A 9,051-nucleotide genomic window follows, 5' to 3' on the forward strand; every position below is an offset into this window, starting at 1 on the left:
GGCAAACTCAGACCCTGGGAAATTTCGGTTGCCAAAACTGCAGGATCTGGCCAATCTTTTAGGCAGGTTTGCAAAGAATAACAGGAAATTTGAGGAGACATGTGGCAGAAGTCTCAGAACTGAAAGATCTGTCAGTCTTGGAGATACTTACCTGAGATGTCTTTAGCCATGTCTCTGTGTCAACAATGGAAAACTGAATTTTGATGGTCCTTAGTGGTGAGACACAACTTTTTGAGTTATTCTAATCTGGCTTTAAATGTACTTTTCCTTATGTGATTTTACCAATACTTTCAATACTTTGGATTACTTTTGAAAAAAATAAGAGTTGTAATGTTGATTTTCCTTCAGACACGGAAATCATGTCCATATTTTGATATCATATCCATATCAAAAACAAAACAGCTATAACACATGAAAGTCAGTGAAGCTGCCCCATGTTTCTTTTTCCAAAGGAGTTTTCAGCATGGTTCAATATTGCAGAGTGCTTTGAAGACAAAAAGAGGGCTAGGTTTCTGTAACAGATGCGTGCTCTGCGCAAATCCAACGTGAAGCTCAGGTTCCTGGTAAATTACCAACTCCAGTTCTGGGCAGCATTTCTCTAATCCTTACAAACAGAGTGCAGCAGATTTGCTGTGCTTTGTCAGAACAGCAAGGATCAACAGAGAACTAGCTACAGTGCATGTTTCTCAAACAGTGAGGCTGAACAGTGACAAAGAAGACTATCATTTAATATTTTTGAATAACAATTAAATGAGAATGCCACTAAGGTCTTATCCCAGAGAGGACATTGAAAAGTCTTTCAGAATGGTCATCTCCCTTGAGTAAATATTTCCTTTCCAATGGAAATTTCAATACAAAATTTTCCAATGTAGAGGTTTGCCTGAGCTGCTGAAGACCCTTTCTGTCCCATTGACTGGAAAGGAATGAAAAGGCTCAAGCAGTTCAAACATCATCCAGAATCATCAAGGCTCATTCCGATTAAAAAGGAAACAGAGTTATCCTTTAAGTAAATAGTAATAGTTTCAAATTTTTATATCTTTTAAGTTCAGATTAAGAAATTTTTAATTTCATGCCTGTCATCCCAGGGAAGACAAGGTCTAAGCCATGAGTGTTTTCTCAGCACTTTGGTGCTCACCACTGGCACCCATGTAACTAAAATGACTCTTTCCTCAGTCACATGTTTTTGTAAAAGGTATATCTACAAATATAGGTAGAACTGGGACTTGTGTCTTATTTTACTTGTGGGTGCCATAAACAAAACCTTCTTCCCAAAAGACCATTTTTATGATTGCAAACTTGAGCACTTTTTTGTTCATAAATAAGAAATAATGTGATTTGAGGTAGTTACTGCTGTATCCAGTATGTCTTTGCCATGCAAAGATGGTGGAGAAAGAATCAAATTAAGTTGATCACAAACAGCTTCAAAAAGAGGTGGTTGTATAAGTATTCAATATTTAGAAATATTTACCGTGGTGTATTATGGATGTTAATTTTTTTCAAGATTTCAAAAAGTTATTGAAAAAGTTTTGTTGTTTCCAATAAATGTTGCAAGTGTCTGTCAGAGTTAAAGGAGCATCTTGTTGACACTCTGGCCATAGGAATAAATTTTAGATAGTCCTGTGAAGAGCAGGGAGTTGGACTTGATGATGTTTATGGGTCTTTTCCAGCTTAAAAGATTCTATGATTCTATGTGCAGATTTAACAGGACGTTGCAGGAAGTGAGGGAGGTACCCTGAGGGAGAGTCACTGTGCATTTCCTGCATCTTCAGTTAACACCCCATCACCCCATTAACCTCTGTCTTCTGATACTGAGCCAGATGGATCCTTGGTCTGAGCCAAAACAACCAGGTTTTATCTACTTGTCATCTGAAAGTTCATGTATGGAAAGTCAATGTATGGGCTAGTTTCTTTTTCAGGGAAAAGCTCAGACTGGAGTCTCTGGAGAAGTTTCAGAGTAAATAAAAAGTAGCAATACTTTATGGTACAATTAATTGGTTAATTTTTGTACCATCTTGGTGATCAACTCCTAACCATTTTTACTGCTGCCTTCTCCAAACTTTGTGGGATGAGCTGGTCTTTGCATCAAGCTTTTCACAGTGGGGTCCAGAGGAGCAGCAACACCTGGAAATTTTTGAAAAACATATGCATGTTAATGAACGCCACCTTAATGATTACAGAAAATAATTTCTTCAAGCTCTTTGAATAGTTACACAGAAGTCTGACCATCTCTGGAATTTTTTTCAGAGCCTGGCTTCCCTTCTTCTCTCTCTCCTTGCACAGCCACCCACTTTTCTCCTTGGTGCAGGAGATGCAGGGAATTTATGGTTTTAGCAGCAGCAGATTACAGCATCACCTGCACCTGCTCTGTGCCCTTGGCTGGTGTCTTGCAAGGCAGAAGCCAAGGCCATTGCTTCCCCACCTGCTCGAGGGAGAAGGGGAATAGTGGAGTGTAATATCTCCTCACTCCCAATAGCTTCTAACGTTGATTCAGGGCCTGGGTCATGCAAGGGTAGGGATGGGAGTTCCTTCTCAATATGAGTCTGGGCAGGGATGGGGTACATTCAAAGCCCAACTTCTTGAAATCAGCCAGTCAATCCTGTTTTAAAAGGACAATAATTCAGTTATTAGGGATTAAATTTCTTTTTTTTTTTTTGTGAAAAGAAAATAAAAACCAAAAAATAACCTGAAAAACCTACAGCACTGAGTGATATCTATACCACTGGAGTTTTTAGGGAAGCTGAGAAACAAACATTGACTTGTACTGAAAATGGCACCCTTCCAGTAGGCAGTCTTGGACCATCCTTTACAATTCTTCACCCTAAATAGAGAAAAGCTGATAACTTGCTATGAAAAATGCAGCTTTTTCTCTTCTCTGCTAGAGGATTTTCCTCTCACAATATCTTGTCAAACATGCTTTCTGTTTCTGAAAAAGGGGTTAAAGTTTTTTGCTATCCATTCAATCACAGAGCTTTATGAAATAGGAGAATCACAGGAAGGGAAGATGGGAGAGATCTATTGGGTTATTTTGTGCATCCCTTTGCCAAGAGAGGATTGCTCCCTGGAGTATATTCCAGAGTGCTTTGTCTAGTCCAGTTTTAAATGACTCAAGAAACTGAGCTTTCACCACTTCCCTTGGGAGATTATCCTGCAGTCTAATAGTCCTCACTGGAAAGGCTTTTTTCCGTAACTGTCAGCCTTTTCTTTCCTTAAATTCATCCCATTTGTCCTAGTTATTGTCTCTTTAAGTAGCCTAAAATTTCTTTTCACACTTAAAGTTTAAATTCTTTCAATGCTAGACCATAGGATCCATGTTCCTTCCCTGTTTAGCTATGTTAAAAATCTCTTAAAGCTAGGAAGAAAATTGTGGTGGTGACAAAGAGCTATCTTCTAATCTTCACACAGTAAAGGATCTTCACACTGTGCATGGTGTGACTTTCAGCTGTTTCCCTAGACCATAATTTTATTCCAGTTTAAGTTAGTAGACTTTTCTAGTTGATTTTTACTATTGCAAGATGGTTCTAATTTTTACATGAAGACAAGGCACTAAATGAGCACAAAGTATTCCTAGCAGAGATCCATCTGGGTCCTCAATTTCCTCATCTGGAAAAAAACCCCAAACTCAAATGGAAAACCTAAGCATCAATTTTATTTACTCTTTTTCCATTTTCTTATTAGAATTTTAATTTTCTGAAAGAGCTTGCAAAAAGAATTACATGCAATGTCTTGTAAAATTTATAAATGCTTTTTTAAGAACTTCAGAATTCACTGAGATCCTACAAGAGACACTCATGTGGAAGGAGAAAGTATTATTCTTATTAACCTTTCCTCCTGAGGAAAGCTGGTGAAGAAAGAAGCCATGCAGGGAAAACTATTTTAAATATGCTTTAGGGTGGAATTCACGCACCATGTAATTCCCTTTTAAGCTCGATATTGCTGGCCCTCTGCACAGGGGTGAATATTGCCCCAAGGCCTTGGCAATCAGGTGGTGTCACACTGGTTTAATCAGAGTCAGTTCTAAACCAGATACATGGAAGCCTACAAAAAGCCTTATGTTGATTTACATGGACTTAAGAGTCCCAAGTGACCTTAAACTGACTTTAAGCACCCATTTAAACAGAAAATAAGAGTGTCACAAAGCATTTTACAGCACTTTTAATCTAAGCCTTATGGCTTAGAGGTATGACTTGCCCCCATAGATAATTAATAAATATAGACTGTAAAAATAGGCTTGCCCCCCAACAACAATAGATGTTGCTTTAGTTAGCAATTCCATAAATAAGAAATATTTTTTATTTCACCTCACTTGAAAGCAAATTTCATTTGTGGTTTTATTAATAAGAAGTTTTATTAAAGATTTTATAACCAGAATCTTCACCCTCGTCACCCTTCACCTTCACTTGAAGCTTCTTTTACAGAATTTGTTTTTTTTCTCTTATCCAAAAAAAATGAGCAATCCATCCCATTTCAGGTTTACAGGAAGCTCTTGACTCTCATTTTGGTTATATCCGAAATCTTTTCACAGGCTTCAATCACAGATATAGAAACCTAAAAACATCCTTAGTTCATTTATTCTGTAAATGAAACTGCAGTTTTTGCCAGTTTTCTTTCAGTTTCATTTTCCATGGAGTAGTCAAGGATTTATTCAAAATCATGTGATCCCTAAAATAATCATTATTCCCTATATTATGGCTAGTATTATATCCCATGCACTTTCACTTACAGGCATGTCTGTCAAAGGGACCATTTTTCAGCCTCACAGTTCCCATGGCTCTGTCACTTTCTTACTTACAGAGGCCCAAAATGGAAACTATTTTTCTTTTCATTATGAGCTGTCACTTTTTCATCTTGGCACTGAGATGATAGACTTCCATTCATCTTCTGTATTACCTTTCCTGAAGCCTCTGACACAGACTGACACAATGCAAAATGCAAGAGATCTCGGAGCATACATTGGCAATTTCTGGGAAAGGCACTTGCTTGTCTTGGTTTGTTGTTTTAAATATATATTGAAAATGCCAAGCTGCATGGTGTGTTGGAAATGTTAGCGGGGGATTCTCTGTTTATTATGATCATTACAAAGCAACGCTCTCACATCCTGAGCAAGAGCAGTTGGATCCAGCGTGGGATGCTGTTGACTTCACCTTTTCTAAGGGCAACAGGGAAAAAGTTTGCTGCAAATCAATGTTGGTGTAAGGAGATAAAAGCAAGCCTTCATGGAGTGCTGCACATTGCAGCAACCAAGCCACTGCCACATGGTGAGTCCAGTGAAAATGCTGGGAAGTGCCTGCTTAAACTGCTGTGAAGTGACTGAATCATTTTGAGAAAAGGGAATGATTTCAATCAACCTTAGAGCAGAAAAATCAGGCACCCATTCACATGCAGTGAGACTACGTGAAGCTGTCAGACAAACTTTCCCGTCTGCATTCGTCACTGAATTTTCTGCACAGCCGGTGTAGAAGGCAGCAGAGGGACCCACAGAGGTGATGTTGTAAGGTACACACTCCCTCTGCACTCTTTGTGCATGGCAGCCTTGAAATCCACTCAAATGGAATAGAATGGAATCCAAACAGCTCTTACTTTCACATCCTTCACTAAAGCTAATGTACGAGATCTTGCATTCTCGTGGATTTAAAAAAAATTTTGTTACGAATCAGAATAAGTTTTCTGTAGTTTCTGGGCATATATTAGCTATATACAAAAGCCATCCAAGGCAGAATTGAAGGCCAACAACCATTACCCACTGTTAAGTGGGATCAAAGCATCAAGTTAGGTATATAACACACAATCTACCCCACTGAACAAAGAATTGTCTTGGTAGGGATCTTGTGGAACCTATGTGATCTCTGTAGACCTCTGTGTATGTTTGAGTGACCTTTGAGCAGTCCACACAAGTCAATAAAGGCCATCTCTACCACAGGAAAAAAAAAATCCACCTGCTAGTAGAGCACTTTGAAACCAATCCTCTCCTACAGAGCATCATCTGCCTCGTAACAGAGTTGTTGTTTACTGGTTGTGTGCTGGAGCACCACAGTTCACTCTCTCACAGATGCAACCAAGGTAACCTGGGAGGAACAACATTCTGAGACCATGTCTCTTGGCAATGAAGTCCAGGCTGTGCTGGTTTGACCTTTCTGCCCTGTACAGTTCTCCTTGGTACCCTCACGCAGTGCCATATGTTTTCCTGCTGCTCTCTAGGGAACATAACACATGGTCTGCATTTCATACTGTAAATAGACACAGCTATAAGGAACTGCAGAAACCTTTTAGATATATTAAATGTGAAATAAACCAGAAACATACAAACAGAGATTATCTTAGAGCTATAAAGGACAGCAGATAGGGCCCAGAGAACACCTACAGATAGCATGGGCATGGTGTTAACTGTGGAGGGAAGGATGTCTTTTATCAGTGTAGATAAAAATTACCCTGAAGCACTTGAACTGAAAGCCAGGATCACCTTGAGGTGTAGGACTTTTGCAAAATAGATGAAGTCTATGAAAAGCCACAGATGGCTGGTCCAAAATGGACCAAGAATGGTGTAGGGTCCACAACTTTACTAAGTTATCAACAGCAGTGCTCCAGTATATATTCTATTCAGAAATTTAATCAAACTGAAACTTAAGCCCATTTTTAGTGCATTGACATGGAGAACAAAGATTGCCTTTACTCTTTGCAACAGCTTTTCTTGTACTTGGAGACTGGTTACCGTGTTCCTCTTAAACATGTCTCCGTTTTAAGTCTAACAACTCCAGATATTCTATTTTTTCTTCATAGACCATGTTTTTCAGCTCCCTAATCCTTGTTGCTATTCTTTGGACTCAGTCTAGTTATCTTGCAGTTCTCTTGAACACTGTATTTCATCAGTTCTCTTGAACACTGTATTTCATCACTGGATATAATGGCAAAAAATAGAGAACAGTGACTTTATATATCTTTCAAACTAATTGTTTTCTTGTAGTTTTTATTTTGCATGAATGCTTGTGTGCATGATTCTGTTAATACTTTGAAATTTTAAGGACTTGTAAGGCCAAAAATATTTGTGTTTGAAAAGGTGTCTTATTCTTCAAGGACTGAAATTCTAAATGTACATTTGCTGAACATTCTGGTTAATTGGGAGGGTTTGATGGGTTAGCAGACAGTCATGTGTAGAAGTTCCTGGCTCTCCCAAGACTGTCCCAAGGCTAACAGGCTGACACATTGTCTCACCTGTTGTATTTCATAATTTATATTATTTTCTTCAGAGTTACTACTGATGATTGTTCTGTTATAATTGCCAAAGAAAAAAAAACCTTCCATTTTAGGTAGAATAGAGTTACAGACAGATAGAACTCAAAAACTAGAAAATGGGGGTTTAGAGATGACAAAGAATAGCAGCTTCAACTGGAAATTTAATTGAATATTCTACACATGAATGAAAACATGTAAGGTATCTCTGGTAAAGAACTAAAGAAATTTGAAGACTTTTTTGATCTTGGAAAAAATCTAACTTTTGAAAGAGCTTGGTTTCACAGAAGACTTTGGGGAGAAACTTTGGATCCCTTGAAATATAGCTGAGAAAAAAAAAAAGAGTGGTTGGAATAATTTCAGAGAGTTCAATGAATCTCCAGTGGAAGAGTAGATTACTGTACAAATCAAAGTCTGAAAAGTGAGACAAGAGTCCTAGAGCACTCTGACCTAAACTTAGAAAAAGGCACTAAAATTTATCAAGTTAAAGATAATTAGAAGACAAAAATTCAAGTTTTGGCAGTAAGAAAGTAACATAAACTGGTGCCAATCCTTGAAATACAGAGAAAAAAAAAGTAAAATATCTGCATAAGACTCTGAGAAATGTGATGTGACTTTGTAAGAAGCATCATGAAAGACTGCAGAGACTAAAAATCATGAGTGCAACCTTTATGGAAGTAGTTGCTTTATTTATAAAGATCAAAATTGTTTTGCCTAAGCTCTCAAAGACTGAAAATACCTGAGAAGAAGGTAGAGTTTTATGTTGTGCGCAGAGCTCTTGGGAATGCAGGGCTCTGAAGAGAAAATCTTCTTGTTTATATTATTTTTTGGTTAATAGAGCTACTGAAGTAGTGACAAAGAATTTTGTAGGAAAATTGGTCACTCTGAGTATCAATAAATAGAATATATTTTTTTCCCTGGAGAATCATATTTTCTGTAGTTATATTAAGTGAAATAGATGTAAAAGTTTAGTAGTACTTTAGAAATAAATATCTTTGGCATGGCATGGCTTGAGTGGGAAGCACTTGAATAAGTAGGAATGAAGAATGTATCTGGGGTATGGAAAAGCAGCAAAGGAGACATTTGGCCTGAGAGTGCAAAGAAGACAATATCAGTCCCACGTTGAGTATAGGGAAGATGACTACACAGCAGTTCAGAGTGCGACTGTGGATTTAACAGGTAGCAAAACATAGCACAAGCACCCTGATGTTACAAGGGTTTCCTCCAATTCCCAGCTATGTTTTGTGACCTGTATCAAAAACTCTGACAAGACAAAACCCACTGACTGTACTCAGTCATGGTCATTCTAAGCCACTGAGGGGTTTCCGTATTAATTCCAGGAGCTTTGGATGATTCATGCATAGGTAACTCACCCCATCCTACTAGACTGTCAGCTTATGCTGTTCAGAGACATGTTTTGGGTTTTGGAAGATTTTTCTGATTTTGCCCTTTCAAAAAGAAACTTGCAATTAGATAGTTAAGCACAAATATGTAGAAAGACTGGATGCAGACTTCCTGAAAATATAGAACATGCTTGGAATACAGACATGAAATTCTACTTTATCTTCACTTATATAGTTCACTTTTATTACAGTTGATTAAATTTTGATTAAATATGAATACATCTTCCCTATATTGTTGCTGTAATATATGAACTGGCAATTGTGTCCTACTTTGGCATGTACCTTAAAAATCAATTAAAACATGAGAAAAAAAAGGTATGATATGCCATTATTGGACTTCATTTCCACATGGACTGAAAAATTACTAAGTTTATGGATGATGAAACTTAAACTCAGCCTGAATTTGGTCAGTGACTTACAGAAG

General features: G+C 37.8%; 1 long non-coding RNA gene across 1 annotated transcript; it reads right to left on the reverse strand.

Annotated features, from left to right (window-relative positions):
- Positions 1-1,790: 1,790 nt before the first annotated feature.
- LOC135289453 (uncharacterized) lies at positions 1,791-6,036 on the reverse strand. The gene is made up of 3 exons (XR_010352205.1): positions 5,934-6,036; positions 2,420-2,596; positions 1,791-2,121 (listed from the first exon to the last, which is right to left on the reverse strand). It is a non-coding gene; the product is annotated as an uncharacterized LOC135289453 (long non-coding RNA).
- Between the last annotated feature and the right edge of the window lie 3,015 nt (positions 6,037-9,051).

This window comes from Passer domesticus, chromosome Z (assembly GCF_036417665.1).
Source record: "Passer domesticus isolate bPasDom1 chromosome Z, bPasDom1.hap1, whole genome shotgun sequence".
Lineage (NCBI taxonomy): Eukaryota > Metazoa > Chordata > Aves > Passeriformes > Passeridae > Passer > Passer domesticus.